The sequence below is a fragment of the Oncorhynchus keta genome, unplaced genomic scaffold (genome assembly GCF_023373465.1).
Source record: "Oncorhynchus keta strain PuntledgeMale-10-30-2019 unplaced genomic scaffold, Oket_V2 Un_contig_5538_pilon_pilon, whole genome shotgun sequence".
Classification (NCBI taxonomy): Eukaryota; Metazoa; Chordata; class Actinopteri; order Salmoniformes; family Salmonidae; genus Oncorhynchus; species Oncorhynchus keta.
The window spans coordinates 5,001-22,500 of NW_026288352.1; the positions used below are offsets into that span (position 1 = coordinate 5,001).

Below are 17,500 nucleotides of genomic sequence, written 5' to 3' on the forward strand. Positions count from 1 at the left end.
GAGATAGTTAACAGGGGAAGCTAGAGAGGAACACCAGGGAGACTCTCTCTCTGATTGAGGGTTTCTGCCTCACTGGGGAGAGAGAGAGAAGATGGGACAGGGAGAGAGAGAGAGAGACATATAGGGAGTGAGAGAGGAGACATACGAGGGGAGAGAGAGAAGAGACAGGGGAGAGAGAGAGGAGACATATAGGGGGAGATAAGAGACAGACATATAGAGGGAGTGAGAGACAGAGATACGAGGGGAGAGAGAGAGAGGGATAGAGGAGAAGAGGAGAGAGAAGACAGACATACACGAGGGGAGATAGAACAGACATACGAGGGAGAGAGATAAAGGAGACATACAGGAGAGAGAGAGAGAGACAGACATACAGGGAGAAGAGAAGAGACAGGGGAGGGTGAGAGGAGAAACAGACATAGAGGAGGAGAGAGGGAGAAGAGAAACAGACATAGACGAGGAGAGAGATAAACAGACATACGAGGGAGGAAGATAGAAACAGACATACAGGGCAGAGAAGGAGATAAACAGACATACAGAGGAGAGAGAGGGAGATAAACAGACATACAGGAGGAGAGAGATAAACAGACATACAGGAGGAGAGAGGAAACAGACATACGATGGGGAGAGAGGATAAACAGACATACAGAGGAGACGAGGGGAGAGAGAGATACAGGGAGAGAGAGATAAACAGACAGGGAGAGAGAGAGATGGGGAGAAACAGAGGAGAAGGGGAGAGAGATAAACAGACATAGGGGGGAGAGAGAGAAGATACGAGGAGAGAGAGAGAGAAGATGGGGATACAGAGAGGAGAGAGGGGAGATAGACAGAAGATGGGGAGAGAGAGAGACATACAGGGGGAGAGAGAAGGAGACATAGGGAGGAGGAGGATAGGAGAGGGTAGTTAACAGGTGGTCGCTATAAATAGACAACACCATGGGAAATCACTCTCTCTCCTGATTGAGGGTTTCTGCCTCACTGGCTGAACACATTAGCTTGACTGATGGGTACAGGGAGAGAGAGACAGACATATAGGGGAGAGAGAGAACAGACATATAGGGAGAGAGAGAGACAGACATATAGGGGAGAGTGAGATAGACAGACATAGGGGAGAGAGAGACAGACATATAGGGGAGAGTGAGAGACAGACATACAGGGGAGAGAGAGATAAAGAGACATATAGGGAGAGAGAGACAGACATACAGGGGAGGGAGAGAGACAGACATATAGGGAGAGAGAGAGACAGACATATAGGGGAGAGAGATAAACAGACATATAGGGGGAGAGAGAGAGACATATAGGGGAAAGAGACAGACATACAGGGAGAGAGAGATAAACAGACATATAGGGAGGAGAGAGAGACAGACATATAGGGGAGAGAGAGAGAGACAGACATATAGGGGAGAGAGAGACAGACATATAGGGGAGAGAGAGAGAGACAGACATACAGGGAGAGAGAGAGAGACAGACATATAGGGGAGAGAGAGAGACAGACATATAGGGGAGAGAAAGAGACAGACATATAGGGGAGAGAGAGAGAGAGACATATAGGGAGAGAGAGATAAACAGACATATAGGGGAGAGAGAGACAGACATATAGGGGAGAGATAAACAGACATATAGGGGGAGAGAGAGAGACAGACATATAGGGGGGGAGAGAGAGACAGACATATAGGGGAGAGAGAGAGACAGACATATAGGGGAGAGAGAGAGACAGACATATAGGGAGAGATAGAGACAGACATATAGGGGAGAGAGAGACAGACATACAGGGGGAGAGAGAGAGAGAGAGATAAGAGAGACATACAGGGAGAGAGAGAAACAGACATATAGGGGAGAGAGAGAGAGAGATAAACAGACATATAGGGGGAGAGAGAGATAAACAGACATACAGGGAGAGAGAGAGATAAACAGACATACAGGGGAGAGAGAGAGACAGACATACAGGGGAGAGAGAGAGAGACAGACATATAGGGAGAGAGAGAGACAGACATACAGGGGAGAGAGAGAGAGACATATAGGGGAGAGAGAGAGACAGACATATAGGGAGAGAGAGAGACAGACATACAGGGAGAGAGAGATAAACAGACATATAGGGGAGAGAGAGAGAGACATATAGGGGAGAGAGAGACAGACATATAGGGAGAGAGAGAGACAGACATATAGGGGAGAGAGAGAGACAGACATAGGGAGAGAGAGAGACAGACATATAGGGGAGAGAGAGACAGACATATAGGGGAGAGAGAGAGACAGACATATAGGGGAGAGAGAGACAGACATATAGGGGAGAGAGAGAGACAGACATATAGGGAGAGAGAGAGACAGACATATAGGGGAGAGAGAGACAGACATATAGGGAGAGAGAGAGACAGACATATAGGGGAGAGAGAGACAGACATACAGGGGACAGAGAGAGACAGACATATAAGGGGAGAGACAGAACATATAGGAGAGAGAGAGACAGACATATAGGGAGAGAGAGACAGACATATAGGGAGAGAGAGAGACAGACATACAGGGAGAGAGAGACATACAGACACAGACATACAGGGAGAGAGAGAGACAGACATACAGGGAGAGAGAGAGACAGACATACAGGGGGAGAGTGAGACAGACATATAGGGAGAGAGAGACAGACATATAGGGGAGAGAGAGAGACAGACATACAGGGAGAGAGAGAGACATACATATAGGGAGAGAGAGAGACAGACATATAGGGAGAGAGAGAGACATACAGGGGAGAGAGAGACAGACATACAGGGAGAGAGAGAGACAGACATATAGGGGAGAGAGAGAGACAGACATATAGGGAGAGAGAGAGACAGACATATAGGGAGAGAGAGAGAGAGACAGACATACAGGGAGAGAGAGAGACAGACATATAGGGGGGAGAGAGAGACAGACATACAGGAGAGAGAGACAGACATATAGGGGGAGAGAGAGACAGACATACAGGGAGAGAGAGAGACAGACATACAGGGAGAGAGAGAGACAGACATATAGGGATAGAGAGACAGACAGAGAGATATACATACAGGGAGAGAGAGAGACAGACATATAGGGAGAGATATATAGACACAGGAACTCATATATAGTTAGAGAGAGACAGACATACAGGGGAGTAGAGACAGACATATAGGGGAGAGAGAGAGACAGACATATAGGGAGAGAATCACAGACATATAGGGGAGAGAGAGAGACAGACATACAGGGAGAGAGAGAGACAGACATATAGGGGAGAGAGAGAGAAGACAGACATATAGGGGAGAGAGAGAGACAGACATATAGGGAGAGAGAGACAGACATATAGGGGAAGAGAGAGAGAGACAGACATATAGGGGGGAGAGAGAGAGACAGACATATAGGGAGAAGAGAGACAGACATACAGGGAGAGAGAGAGACAGACATATAGGGGGAGAGACCAGACAGACATACAGGGGAGAGAGAGACAGACATACAGGGAGAGTGAGAGAGACAGACATATAGGGAGAGAGAGAGAGAGAGAGGAGAGAGAGAGACATACAGGGAGAGAGAGAGACAGACATACAGGGAGAGAGAGAGACAGACATATAGGGGAGAGAGAGACAGACATATAGGGAGAGAGAGAGACAGACATATAGGGAGAGAGAGAGACAGACATATAGGGGAGAGAGAGAGACAGACATACAGGGGAGAGAGAGACAGACATATAGGGAGAGTGACAGACATACAGGGAGAGAGAGACAGACATATAGCTAGAGTGAGAGACATACAGGGGAGAGAGAGAGACAGACATATAGGGAAGTCAGATTCAATGGAGACATACAGGGAGAGAGAGACAGACATACAGGGAGAGAGAGAGACAGACATATAGGGGAGAGAGAGAGACAGACATACAGGGGAGAGAGACAGACATATAGGGGAGAGAGAGAGAGAGACAGACATATAGGGGGAGAGAGAGACAGACATATAGGGGAGAGAGAGAGACAGACATACAGGGGAGAGAGAGAGACAGACATATAGGGAGAGAGAGAGACAGACATACAGGGGAGAGAGAGACAGACATACAGGGGAGAGAGAGAGACAGACATATAGGGAGAGAGAGAGAGAGAGAGAGAGAGAGACATACAGGGGAGAGAGAGAGACAGACATATAGGGGGAGAGAGAGAGAGAGAGAGAGAGAGAGACATATAGGGAGAGAGAGAGACAGACATACAGGGGAGAGAGTGAGAGACAGACATACAGGGGAGAGAGAGAGAGACAGACATACAGGGGAGAGAGAGACAGACATATAGGGGAGAGGACTGTAGGGGGAGAGAGAGAGATAAACAGACATACAGGAGGAGAGAGAGATAAACAGACATACAGGAGGAGAGAGAGATAAACAGACATACAGGAGGAGAGAGAGATAAACAGACATACAGGAGGAGAGAGAGAAACAGACATACAGGAGGAGAGAGATAAACAGACATACAGGAGGAGAGAGAGAGAGAGATAAACAGACATACAGGAGGAGAGAGAGATAAACAGACATACAGGAGGAGAGAGAGATAAACAGACATACAGGAGGAGAGAGAGAGAGAGAGATAAACAGACATACAGGGGGAGAGAGATAAACAGACATACAGGAGGAGAGAGATAAACAGACATACAGGAGGAGAGAGAGAAACAGACATACAGGGGGAGAGAGAGATAAACAGACATACAGGAGGAGAGAGAGATAAACAGACATACACTCAGAGAGATAAACAGACATACAGGGGGGAGAGAGAGATAAACAGACATACAGGAGGAGAGAGAGATAAACAGACATACAGGAGGAGAGAGAGAGAGAGAGAGGAGATAAACAGACATACAGGGGGAGAGAGATAAACAGACATACAGGAGAGAGAGAGATAAACAGACATACAGGAGAGAGAGAGATAAACAGACATACAGGGGAGAGAGAGATAAACAGACATACAGGAGGAGAGAGAGATAAACAGACATACAGGAGGAGAGAGAGATAAACAGACATACAGGGGAGAGAGAGATATAGACATACAGGAGGAGAGAGAGAGAGATAGAAAGAGAAATAGATAGATAGATAGATAGATAGATAGATAGATAGATAGATAGATAGATAGATAGATAGATAGATAGATAGATAGATAGATAGATAGATAGATAGTATCCTACCTCATTGAGAACAGTGATCAGGGCCAGGGACAGCTCTCTGACCCTCTGTGAGTCTCCCTGTTTCAGTAGCTGTCTGAGTGTGGTGGAGGTCAGCTCACTGAGCCAGTGGGGCAGGCTGCTGTAGCCTGGAGGACTGTCTGGAAGAACCACGTCCACAGACCTAGGGACACACACAGTAACAAAACACACACACAGACACACACACATGATAAGAACCCACACACACAGACACACACACATGATAAGAACCCACACACACAGACACACACACAGACACACACACATGATAAGAACCCACACACACAGACACACACACATGATAAGAACCCACACACACAGACACACACACAGACACACACACATGATAAGAACCCACACACACAGACACACACACAGACACACACACATGATAAGAACCCACACACACAGACACACACACAGACACACACACATGATAAGAACCACACACACAGACACACACACATGATAAGAACCCACACACACAGACACACACACATGATAAGAACCCACACACACAGACACACACACATGATAAGAACCCACACACACAGACACACACACATGATAAGAACCCACACACATGCATAAATTCATCTTCACAGTGTGTGCCCCCAATGCGTCATAATGGCCCTTACTTGTTGAGAGCGGTGATTGCTGCCCCCTGGTGGTCTTCTACAGTAATGGATGCTGACACCCTGTATCGACCTGATCTGAACCCAGGGGGCAGGAAGGCAGAGTGCTCTGGACTGGTCCCTTTATACACACAGAACTCCTCACAGTGCATGTCACTGCAGCGAGTCACCAACAGGCTATACAGGAGAGGGGTCTCTGACACGCCCAGGTCACTGTAACCTAGAGGAGGGAGAGGCCTGAGTTACTGAGTCACAGTGTCTGACACACTCAAGACTTTGGGAGGAGAGACGAGAGAGGAGGGAGGAGAGAAAGATGTCGAGTAGAGTATAGTAGAGTATAACAGAATAGAGTAGAGTAGAATAGAGTAGAATATAACAGAATAGAGTAGAGTAGAGTAGAATATAACAGAATAGAGTACAGTAGAATAGAGTAGAATATAACAGAATAGAGTAGAGGAGAATAGAGTAGAGTAGAAAGAGTAGAGTAGAGTATACTAGAATAGAATAGAGTAGAATATAACAGAATAGAGTACAGTAGAATAGAGTAGAATAGAGTAGAGTAGAGTAGAGTAGAATATAACAGAATAGAGTAGAGTAGAATAGAGTAGAATAGAGTAGAGTAGAAAAGAGTAGAGTAGAGTATAGTAGAGTAGAATAGAGTAGAGTATCGTAGAATAGAGTAGAGTATAGGATAATAGAGTAGAGTATAGGATAATAGCGTAGAGTATAGTAGAATAGAGTAGTGTATAGGAGAATAGAATAGAGTATGGGATGATAGAGTAGAGTGTAGTAGAATATAGAATAGTAGAATAGAGTATAGTAGAATAGAAGAGAGTATAGGAGAATAGAGTAGAATATACGATAATAGAGTAGAGTAGAATATAGTATAGTAGAATAGAGTATAGTAGAAAAGAGTAGAGTATAGTAGAATAGAGTATAGGAGAATAGAGTAGCATATAAGAGAATAGAGTAGATTATAGTAGAATAGAGTAGAATATAGTAGAATAGAGGATATGAGAATAGAGTAGCTTATAAGAGAATAGAGTAGATTATAGTAGAATGGAGTAGAGTATAGTGTGGTCCTTCTGTAGCTCAGTTGGTAGAGCATGGCGCTGTATAGCCAGGGTAGTGGGTTCGATTCCGGGACCACCCATATGTAGAATGTATGCACACATGACTGTAAGTCGCTTTGGATAAAAGCGTCTGCTAAATGGCATATATTATTATTATTAGGAAAATAGAGTTGAGGAGAATAGAGTAGAGTATATTATAATATAGTAGAGTATTGTAGAATAGGTTAGAGTATAGTAAAATAGAGTAGAGTTTAGTGGAATAGAGTATAGTATAATAGAGTAGAGTACAGAGCATAGTAGAATAGAGTAGAGTATAGTATAATAGAGTAGATTATAGTAGAATATAGTAGAGTAGAATATAGTAGAGTATAGCAGAATAGAGTAGAGTATAGTAGAATAGAGTAGAGTATAGTAGAATAGAGTATAGGAGAATTAGAGTAGAGTACGGAGTATAGAGTAGAGTAGAATAAAGTAGAGTACAGAGCATGGGAGAATAGAGTATAGTAGAACATAGTAGATTATAGTAGAATATAGTAGAGTATAATATAGTAGAGTATAGTAGAATAGAGTAGTGTACAGAGTATAGGAGAATAGAGTAGAGTAGATTATAGTAGAGTGTAGTAGAGTAGAATGTAGTAGAGTAGAATAGAGTGTGTCTACCTGAACAGTTGAAGTACACCCTGTCCACCAGTGTTCTGATTGGTCCCCCCTCTCCTCCTCCCCCCACTCGGAGGTCACAGTCCCCGCCCGCCGGGGGCATGTTGGGCTGTAGCGTGATGGACGCCACGCCCTCGCGGTCCATGTTGCCGTCGGTTACGTGGAGGGTGAAGACGTAGGAGTCTCCGTCTTGCAGGATGCCCTGGCGGAGAACCAGGTTCATACTGTCACGTCCAGTTGTTGTGCTGCTGGAGTCCAGGACCAGGGTCTCGTTACGAAGGGTGACTGCCGTCCAACGCTATGGGGGAGGAGAGAGAGAATTAATGTCTGCTGCAGTCCAGGACCCGCGTCTCGTTACGAAGACGCTAGGAGAGGAGGGAGAGGGAGAGGGAGAGGGAGAGGGAGAGGGAGAGGGAGATAGAAAGAGAGAAGAAAAAGGTATTTTACTGTTGATAGTTCCAGTCTAAACTGTTGTCAGAGAGGAGAGGTCAGAGGTCATACTGAACATGTTGTTTTACAGTAATTATATTACAACTCCAATCTGACACTGACCTCATCTTACTGAAACAAGGGAACACTGACCTCATCTTACTGAGACAGGGGAACACTGACCTCATCTTACTGAGACAGGGGAACACTGACCTCATCTTACTGAGACAGGGGAACACTGACCTCATCTTACTGAGACAGGGGAACACTGACCTCATCTTACTGAGACAGGGGAACACTGACCTCATCTTACTGAGACAGGGGAACACTGACCTCATCTCACTGAGACAGGGGAACACTGACCTCATCTCACTGAGACAGGGGAACACTGACCTCATCTCACTGAGACAGGGGAACACTGACCTCATCTCACTGAGACAGGGGAACACTGACCTCATCTTACTGAGACAGGGGAACACTGACCTCATCTCACTGAGACAGGGGAACACTGACCTCATCTCACTGAGACAAGGGAACACTGACCTCATCTTACTGAGACAGGGGAACACTGACCTCATCTCACTGAGACAAGGGAACACTGACCTCATCTCACTGAGACAGGGGAACACTGATAGACTCAGAGTGGTTAAGTAATACAAAGGCATAGGGTCAGAGGTGAGACACACTTTCAAGTCTTACCCCGCGGTGGAAGGGGTGACAGTTGGTGCAGGTTCCAGCCAGGTAGACATAGGAGTTCTGACTGACCTCGAAGATGGACCGGGCCTTACAAGAGACACACTCCAGGTAGACCATGGGGATACGACCACTCTGGACCAGCACCTGGGAGAGACACACTGTTACACCATGGGGATACGACCACTCTGGACCAGCACCTGGGAGAGACACACTGTTACACCATGGGGATACGACCACTCTGGACCAGCACCTGGGAGAGACACACTGTTACACCATGGGGACACACTATTACACCATGAGGGAGGGAGGGAGGGAGGAAGGGAGGGAGAGAGAGAGAGAGAGAGAGAGAGAGAGAGAGAGAGAGAGAGAGAGAGAGAGAGAGAGAGTTGAGAGAGAGAGAGAGAGAGAGAGAGAGAGAGAGAGAGGGGTTGAGAGAAAGAGAGGGAGAGGGAGAGGGGGTTGAGAGAAAGAGAGGGAGAGAGGGGGGAGAGAGGGAGGGGGTTGAGAGAAAGAGAGGAGAGGGGGAGAGAGGGAGGGGGTTGAGAGAAAGAGAGGGAGGGGGGTTGAGAGAAAGAGAGGGAGAGGGGAGAGAGAGGGAGGGGGTTGAGAGAAAGAGAGGGAGAGGGAGGAGAGAGAAGGAGGGGGTTGAGAGAAAGAGAGGAGAGGGGAGAGAGAGGGAGGAGAGAGAGAGGGAGGGGAGAGAGAGGGAGGGGGGAGAGAGAGGGAGAGGGGGAGAGAGAGAGGGAGGGGGGAGAGACTAGCATATGCCAGTAGGATGGTTTACAGACTAGCAAATGCCAGTTAACTCTCCCAAAACATATACCAGAGCAAGTCCCCGTTCCCTGTAACCTTTTCATTAAAATAACGATGATAATCATGATTTACTCCTCTGAGACGAAGGGTGTGTTTCATTCTACCGAGACATACACTCCCTTCCTCTCCAGGGCTCCACTCTGTCCTGCTTTACTCTCCATTTGAACATCCAAGTTAGCCTGAAATCCACAGACCTGTTTCGTGCTAACATTCCACTCCTTGTCGTCCGTGTTGTGTGCCAATGTTTGGCAGAGCAAGCTATGCGAGCCATGGAACGTTAGCACAAAACAGACTGATACTCGGGCTAGAATCAGGTTGATTTGATCTAGACAATCTCTACTTACTACAATCGTGCCATAGGTCAGTGCTATCTGGGATTGTTGGGACGTCCCTACCCTAAACCTAACCTTATCCCTTCTCTCTCTCACCCTCTCTCTCTCTCTCTCTCTCTCTCAGCCCCCTCCTCCTTTACCCCCCCCCCACCCTCTTTCCCTTACCCTAACCAGCTCTCTCTCTCTCTCTCTCTCTCTCTCTCTCTCTCAACCCCCTCCTCCTTTTCCCCCCCCACCCTCTTTCCCTTACCCTAACCAGCCCTCTCTCTCTCTCTCTCAACCCCCTTCCTCCTTTACCCCCCCCCTCTTTCCTTACCCTAACCAGCCCTCTCTCTCTCTCTCAACCCCCTCCCTCCTTTACCCCCCACCCCACCCTCTTTCCCTTACCCCAACCAGCCCTCTCTCTCAACCCCCTCCTCCTTTACCCCCCCACCCTCTTTCCCTTACCCTAACCAGCCCCCTCTCTCTCAACCCCTCCTCCTTTACCCCCCCACCCCACCCTCTTTCCCTTATCCTAACCAGCCTCTCTCTCTCTCTCAACCCCCTCCTCCTTTACCCCCCACCCCACCCTCTTTCCCTTACCCTAACCAGCCCCTCTCTCTCTCTCAACCCCCTCCTCCTTTACTCCCCCCCACCCCACCCTCTTTCCCTTACCCTAACCAGCCCTCTCTCTCTCTCTCAACCCCTCCTCCTTTACCCCCCCACCCTCTTTCCCTTACCCTAACCAGCCCCTCTCTCTCTCTCAACCCCCTCCTCCTTTACCCCCCACCCCCACCCCACCCTCTTTCCCTTACCCTAACCAGCCCCCTCTCTCTCTCAACCCCTCCTCCTTTATCCCCCCCACCCCACCCTCTTTCCCTTACCCTAGCCAGCCCCCTCTCTCTCTCTCAACCCCCTCCTCCTTTACCCCCCCACCCCTTACCCTAACCAGCCCTCTCTCTCTCTCAACCCCCTCCTCCTTTACCCCCCCACCCCCTTACCCTAACCAGCCCCTCTCTCTCTCAACCCCCTCCTCCTTTACCCCCCACCCCCTTACCCTAACCAGCCCTCTCTCTCTCTGATTCAGAGGGGTTGGGGTTAAATGCTGAAGAAACATTTCAGTTGAATACATTCAGTTGTACAACTGACTAGGGAACCTATAATATATAATATAATTTGCCCCCTTTTATCCAAAGCGACCCTTGCATACCCGTATGGGTGGTCCCTCGAACCCACTACCCCGTTACAAGCGCCATGCTCTACCAACTGAGCCACAGAAGGACCACAAGCCATAACCATTTACAGGTCCAACTCAGTGGGTTAGGGACCATTACACCCAGCCTGGTCAGCTGTCAGGTAGCAGTTAGTAGCAGCGGGAGAGTGGAACTACAATCACATGTGTTTATGGTGTTCTGTCAGACTGAACAGGACTGAGAAACAGCCTGTAAGGAGCTCCGTAAGCACACCGCCTGGCTAATGATGATGGGTAATATGCTAATGTGGTCGCTATGGGAGTCGGGAACACAGGAAACAACAACCTTTTCATCAAGTCTGTGTTGGCTGAACATCTGTCTGCTGCATAAACAATACCAGTCATCAAACACTAACAAATCTAAATATGTACATATTCTAATGAAACAAATGGACAAAGAACAATGATGCAGACAACTGAGTTCTGAATAGAATAGTAAACATTTCATCTGTCTGTGTGTGTACTCACGGTCTGTCTGTGTGTACTCACGGTCTGTCTGTCTGTGTGTGTGTACTCACGGTCTGTCTGTCTGTGTGTGTGTACTCACGGTCTGTCTGTGTGTGTTTGTGTACTCAAGGTCTGTCTGTGTGTGTACTCACGGTCTGTCTGTGTGTACTCACGGTCTGTCTGTGTGTGTGTGTGTACTCACGGTCTGTCTGTCTGTGTGTGTGTACTCACGGTCTGTCTGTCTGTGTGTGTGTGTGTACTCACGGTCTGTCTGTCTGTGTGTGTGTGTGTGTGTGTACTCACGGTCTGTCTGTCTGTGTGTGTGTACTCACGGTCTGTCTGTCTGTGTGTGTGTGTACTCACGGTCTGTCTGTCTGTGTGTGTGTGTGTGTGTGTGTGTGTACTCACGGTCTGTCTGTCTGTGTGTGTGTGTGTGTACTCACGGTCTGTCTGTCTGTGTGTGTGTACTCACGGTCTGTCTGTCTGTGTGTGTGTACTCACGGTCTGTCTGTCTGTGTGTGTGTACTCACAACCTGTCTGTGTGTGTGTGTAGTCACGGTCTGTCTGTGTGTGTGTACTCACGGTCTGTCTGTCTGTGTGTGTGTGTGTGTGTACTCACGGTCTGTCTGTCTGTGTGTGTGTGTGTGTGTGTGTGTACTCACGGTCTATGTGTGTGTGTGTGTGTGTGTGTGTGTGTGTGTGTGTGTACTCACGGTCTGTCTGTGTGTGTGTACTCACGGTCTGTCTGTCTGTGTGTGTGTACTCAAGGTCTGTCTGTGTGTGTGTACTCACGGTCTGTCTGTCTGTGTGTGTGTATTCACGGTCTGTCTGTCTGTGTGTGTGTACTCACGGTCTGTCTGTGTGTGTGTGTGTACTCACGGTCTGTCTGTCTGTGTGTTTGTGTACTCACGGTCTGTCTGTCTGTGTGTGTGTACTCACGGTCTGTCTGTCTGTGTGTGTGTACTCACGGTCTGTCTGTCTGTGTGTGTGTACTCACGGTCTGTCTGTCTGTGTGTGTGTGTGTGTGTGTGTGTGTGTACTAACGGTCTGTCTGTCTGTGTGTGTGTGTGTACTCACGGTCTGTCTGTCTGTGTGTGTGTACTCACGGTTTGTCTGTCTGTGTGTGTGTACTCACGGTCTGTCTGTCTGTGTGTGTGTACTCACGGTCTGTCTGTCTGTGTGTGTGTGTGTGTGTACTCACGGTCTGTCTGTCTGTGTGTGTGTACTCACAGCCTGTCTGTGTGTGTGTGTACTCACGGTCTGTGTGTGTGTGTACTCACGGTCTGTCTGTCTGTGTGTGTGTGTGTGTGTGTGTGTGTGTGTGTGTGTGTGTGTGTGTGTGTGTGTGTGTGTGTGTGTGTGTGTACTCACGGTCTGTCTGTGTGTGTGTGTGTGTGTGTGTGTGTACTCACGGTCTGTCTGTGTGTGTGTGTGTGTGTACTCACGGTCTGTCTGTCTGTGTGTGTGTACTCAAGGTCTGTCTGTGTGTGTGTACTCACGGTCTGTCTGTCTGTGTGTACACACGGTCTGTCTGTCTGTGTGTGTGTGTACTCACGGTCTGTCTGTCTGTGTGTGGGTGTGTGTACTCACGGTCTGTCTGTGTGTGTGTACTCACGGTCTGTCTGTCTGTGTGTGTGTGTACTCATGGTCTGTCTGTCTGTGTGTGTGTGTGTGTGTGTGTGTGTGTGTGTGTGTGTGTGTGTGTGTGTGTGTGTGTGTGTGTGTGTGTGTGTGTGTGTGTGTGTACTCACGGTCTGTCTGTCTGTGTGTGTGTGTGTGTGTACTCACGGTCTGTCTGTGTGTGTGTACTCACGGTCTGTGTGTGTGTGTACTCACGGTCTGTCTGTCTGTATGTGTGTGTGTACTCACGGTCTGTCTGTGTGTACTCACGGTCTGTCTGTGTGTGTGTGTACTCACGGTCTGTCTGTCTGTGTGTGTGTGTGTACTCACAGTCTGTCTGTGTGTGTGTACTCACGGTCTGTCTGTGTGTGTGTGTGTACTCACAGTCTGTCTGTCTGTCTGTGTGTACTCACGGTCTGTCTGTCTGTCTGTCTGTCTGTCTGTCTGTCTGTCTGTCTGTCTGTGTGTACTCACGGTCTGTCTGTCTGTGTATGTACTCACGGTCTGTCTGTGTGTGTGTGTACTCACAGTCTGTCTGTCTGTGTGTGTGTGTACTCAGGGTCTGTCTGTGTGTGTACTCAAGGTCTGTCTGTGTGTGTGTGTAATCAGGGTCTGTCAGTGTGTGTGTGTACACAGGGTCTGTCTGTCTGTCTGTCTGTCTGTCTGTCTGTCTGTCTGTGTGTGTGTGTACTCACGGTCTGTCTGTCTGTGTGTGTGTACTCACGGTCTGTCTTTGTGTGTGTACTCAGGGTCTGTCTGTGTGTGTGTGTGTGTGTGTGTACTCATGGTCTGTCTGTGTGTCTGTGTGTCTGTGTGTACTCAAGGTCTGTCTGTGAGTGTGTGTACTCAGGGTCTGTCTGTGTGTGTGTGTGTACACAAGGTCTGTCTGTCTGTCTGTGTGTGTGTGTGTGTGTGTGTGTGTGTGTGTGTGTGTGTGTGTGTGTGTGTGTGTGTGTGTGTGTGTGTGTGTGTGTGTGTGTGTACTCACGGTCTGTCTGTGTGTCTGTATGTGTACTCACGGTCTGTCTGTGTGTGTGTGTACTCACGTTCTGTGTGTCTGTGCATGTGTGTGTGTGTGTACTCAGGGCCTGTGTGTGTGTGTGTGTGTGTGTGTGTGTGTGTGTGTGTGTGTGTGTGTGTGTGTGTGTGTGTGTGTGTGTGTGTGTGTGTGTGTGTGTGTGTGTGTGTGTGTGTGTGTGTGTGTGTGCGTACTCACGGTCCGTGTGTGTGTGTGTGTACTCACAGTCTGCGTATGTGTGTGTACTCAGGGTCTGTGTGTGTACTCACGGTCTGTGTGTGTGTGTATGTGTGTGTGTGTACTCACGGTCTGTGTAGTAGACTCTGGGGCCATTCCCTCCTTGCGGACCGTCAGTCTGAAGGTGTACTCTACATCTGCCTGGAGCTCAGAGCCAGGGATACCCAAGACAGGACCACTGGACCCCAGACCAAAGTTCAGATTGGTACAGTACGATGGCCCCTGGGAGGAGGGAGGAGAGAGACAACGATGATTATCTGATTTATAAGTGATTGTGTGTGTCTGCCGTTCATCCAACATTATTATTGGTTCCAGGTTTCCAAGGTGAGGGAATGTTGGTTCAAGGACATGACTCTATCTCCTCTTCAGTCTCTGTTAGTGGTGCAGTTTGGACCATCTCTTCCTCCCTCTCCCTCCCCTCCCTCTATTATCTCCATCATCCTCTCTCCTCCCTCTCTCCCCTCTCTCCTCCCCCCCCTCTTCCTCTTCCTCTCTCTCTCTCCCTCCCATCTCTTCCTCTCTCTTTCCCTCTCCCCCCCCCTCCCTCTCCCTCTCTCTCCCTCCCCTCCCTCTCCATCTCTTCCTCCCTCTCCCTCCCTCTCCCCTCCATCTCTTCCTCCCTCCCTCCCCTCCCTCCATCTCTTCCTCCCTCTCCCTCCCTCCCTCTCCATCTCTTCCTCCCCTCCCTCCCTCCCTCTCCCTCCCCTCTCCCTCTCTCTCCCTCCCTCCCCTCTCCATCTCATCCTCTCTCTCCCTCCCCTCCCCTCTCCATCTCCTCCTCTCTCTCCCTCCCCTCCCTCTCCATCTCTCCCCTCTCTCTCCCTCCCCTCCTCTCCCTCCTCTCTCTCCCTCCCCTCCCTCTCCATCTCTTCCTCTCTCCCCCCTCCCCTCCTCTCTCCTCTCTCCCCTCCCCTCCCTCTCCATCTCTTCCTCCTCTCCCTCTCTCTCCCTCCCCTCCCTCTCCATCTCTTCCTCCCTCTCCCTCCCTCTCCATCTCCCCTCCCTCTCCATCTCTTCCCCTCCCTCTACCTCCCTCCCTCCCATCTCTATCCTCCCCCTCTCCCTCCCCTCCCTCTCCATCTCATCCTCCCCTCTCCCTCTCCCTCCCTCCCTCTCCATCTCATCCTCCCTCTCCCTCCCTCCCTCTCCATCTCTTCCTCCCCCCTCTCCCTCCCTCCTCCCTCTCTTCCTCCCTCTACCTCCCCTCCCCTCCCTCTCCCTCTCTCTCCCTCCCCTCCCTCTCATCTCTTCCTCTCTCCCTCCCCTCTCTTCCTCATCTCTTCCTCTCTCTCCCTCCCCTCCCTCTCTCTCTCCTCCCCTCCCTCTCTTCCTCCCTCTCCTCTCCCCTCCCTCTCCCTCCCTCTCCCTCCCCTCCCTCTCCATCTCTTCCTCCTCTCCCTCCCTCCTCTCTTCCTCTCTCCTCCCTCCCCTCTCCTCCCCTCCCTCTCCCATCTCTCCTCTCTCCCTCCCCTCCCCCTCCTCTCATCTTCCTCCCCTACCTCCCTCCCTCCCTCTCCATCTTATCCTCCCTCTCTCCCCTCCCTCTCCCTCCTCCCTCCCTCTCCATCTCTTCCTCCCTCCCTCTCCCTCCTCCTCCTTCTCCATCTCTTCCCTCTCATCTCTTCCCTCCCTCCCTCCCCTCTCCATCTCATCCTCTCTCTCCCTCTCCCTCCCTCTCCTCTCTCTCCCTCCCCTCCCTCTCATCCTCTCTCTCCCTCCCCTCCCTCCCTCTCTCCCCTCCCTCCCCTCTCTCCATCCTCTCTCTCCCCTCCCTCTCCCTCCCCTCCCTCTTCCATCTCCCCTTCCTCCCTCCCCTCCCCCTCCTCTTCTCCATCTCTTCCTCTTCCTCCCTCTCCCTCCCTCCCTCTCCATCTCATCCTCTCTCCTCCCTCCCCTCCCCCCTCTCCATCTCATCTCTTCCTCTCTCCCTCCCCTCCCTCTCCATCTCTTATCCCCTCTCCCTCTCTCCTCCCTCTCCCTCCCCTCCCTCTCCATCTCTTCCTCCCTCTCCCTCCCCTCCTCTCTCCATCTCTTCCTCTCTCTCCCTCCTCCCTCTCCATCTCATCCTCCCTCCCCCCCTCCCCTCTCCTCTTATCCTCTCTTCCTCCCTCTCCCTCCCCTCCCTCTCCATCTCTTCCCCCTCCCTCTCCCTCCCTTCTCCATCTCTTCTCATCTCTCCCTCTCCCCCTCCCTCTCCATCTCATCCTCCCTCTCTCCCTCTCCTCCCTCTCCATCTCATCCCCTCCTCTCCATCTCTCCTCTCCCTCCCTCCTCCCTCTCCATCTTATCCTCTCTCTCCCTCCCCTCCCTCTCCTCTCCCTCCCCCTCCTCCCTCTCATCCTCTCTCTCCCTCTCCCTCCCTCTCCATCTCCATCCTCTCTCTCCCTCTCCCTCCCCTCCCTCTCCATCTCATCCCTCCCATCTCTCTCTCCCTCCCCTCCCTCCATCTCATCTCTCCTCTCTCTCCCTCCCATCTCCCTCCCTCTCCCATCTCTCCCCCTCCCTCCCTCTCTCTCATCCTCTTTCCCCTCCCTCTCCATCTCATCCTCCATCTCATCCTCTCTCTCCCTCCCCTCCCTCTCCATCTCATCCTCTCTCTCCCTCCCTTCCTCTCTATCTCCATCCTCTCTCTCCTCTCCTCCCTCTCCATCTCTCCTCCTCTCCTCCCCTCCCCCTCTCCATCTCATCCTCTCTCTCCTCTCCATCCTCCCTCTCCATCTCTCATCTCTCTCCTCTCCCTCTCTCTCCCTCCCCTCCCTCTCCCATCTCTTCCTCTCCATCTCTACCTCCCCTCCTCCTCTCCATCTCATCCTCTCCCCTCTCCCTCCCCTCCCTCTCCATCTCATCCTCTCTTCCCCTCTCTCCCTCCCCCTCCCTCTCCATCTCATCCTCTCTCCCCCCCTCCCTCTCCTCCCCTCTCCATCTCCTCTCTCCATCTCTCCCTCCCCTCCCTCTCCATCTCATCCTCTCTCCCTCCCCTCCCCTTTCCATCTCTCTCTCCTCCCTCTACCTCCCCTCCCTCTCCATCTCATCCTCTCTCTCCCTCTCCCTCCCTCTCCATCTCATCCTCTCTCCCCTCCCACCCTCTCCCTCATGTTCTCTCTCAATTTGCCAACAAGATTTCCCCCTTGTTCTACTTC

The 17,500-nt window shown here is 50.4% G+C and overlaps 1 pseudogene; it reads right to left on the bottom strand.

Moving 5' to 3' along the window:
- Positions 1–988: 988 nt before the first annotated feature.
- Positions 989–17,500, bottom strand: part of LOC127925402 (polycystin-1-like) — a 35,382-nt pseudogene continuing 18,870 nt past the window's right edge.